Genomic DNA, 1,382 nt, shown 5'->3' with positions numbered 1-1,382 from the left:
GCCTTGTTGTTCCATCTAGAGTTCTCAATTGACAGCTCATATCGGTCACAAAACTCCAAGAACCTATGCCTATTGCCATTTGTTAGGGTCACATTGGCGTCAACTCCTCCAACTATCATGACTCTCTGTACCAATGCTCGCATTGAAGTCACTCAACACGCATACCTTATGGCGCCGTTTTACATGGTTTTTGACCATCTTGCTGAGTTCGGCATAGAATGAATCTTTGGTACTCTCAGCATGGGACTCCGTGTCTGGTGGTGCATAACACGACAAAAATTCCAGCTTCAATCCGCCTATGCAAATATTAGCTAGCGCGATCCTCGCCGATATCAATTTCACATCGTCCAATTGAACCCTGCAACTAAACAGAAACCCCACTCCCGCAATCGATTTGTTCTTGTAACCTACATATGCCAATGTTGAATCTTCACCGACTGGTATTGGCTCTTGCACTCCCCGCCTATGCACCTCTTGAGTACACAACACGTCGAGCCGAAAAGCTTCGAATGCCTGAATCACGTTCCCGAGTTTTAAGTCGTTTGCAAGACCCCGGACATTGATTGACGCGAACCGTCCGACGTTGTCTCTCTTCGTTGAAACCGCTCGGAATTTAGGCTTGGACTCTACGCTAATTATATCTGTACATTCTCCTGTTGATTTTTGCTGTTGCTTCATTGGTAGTATAGTTGATTGGTTTTACCGATAGTGCGCGGGTTACAAGCTCTCCACACCACTAACTCGTTAGAGGATCTTGAAAATAGTTATACTCTGTCACTGTCGGGGACATTGTGTTGTGTTCTCGGGCAAGACACTTTACTCCCACGGTGCCTCTCTCCACCCAGGTGTATAAATGGGTACCGGCGAAATGCTGGGGGTAACCCTGCGATGGACTGGCAACCCATCCAGGGGGGAGTAGAAATACTCCTAGTCGCTTCATGCCATGGAAACCGGGATAAGCTCCGGTTTGATGGGCCACTTGGCTCGTATGCAGACTTTACCTACCTACTTGAATTTATTACATTCGCCCATAAGTGACTTAGCACGGCAACCCCGAAGGCTGGGTTGTCTTCTTTACGATCTAAAAGCTGGCCGTGGACCACATTGTGGTAGAAGTTCGGTCTCCGTCGTATAACTTGATTTGGTACAATATCAATCGGCTGGGAGAACGCCGTATTAGGGTTAGGGTTAACTCTTCATGGATATACCGTATGATTCCAGCTTTGAAATTAACGGTGGTGGATACATGGAGTCGAACGCCTTCCTCATATTGGTTGAGAGAACTGCTTTATTCATGTCGAGTGCACGTTTCCAGTCTTCTACTCAACTAATTAGTGTCGTTTCGCAACTGTATTTTCTTCTGAAAGCAGACATGAACATAT

Source organism: Montipora foliosa, chromosome 2, assembly GCF_036669935.1.
Source record: "Montipora foliosa isolate CH-2021 chromosome 2, ASM3666993v2, whole genome shotgun sequence".
Taxonomy (NCBI): domain Eukaryota; kingdom Metazoa; phylum Cnidaria; class Anthozoa; order Scleractinia; family Acroporidae; genus Montipora; species Montipora foliosa.
Note: the sequence above shows the minus strand (reverse complement) of the source record.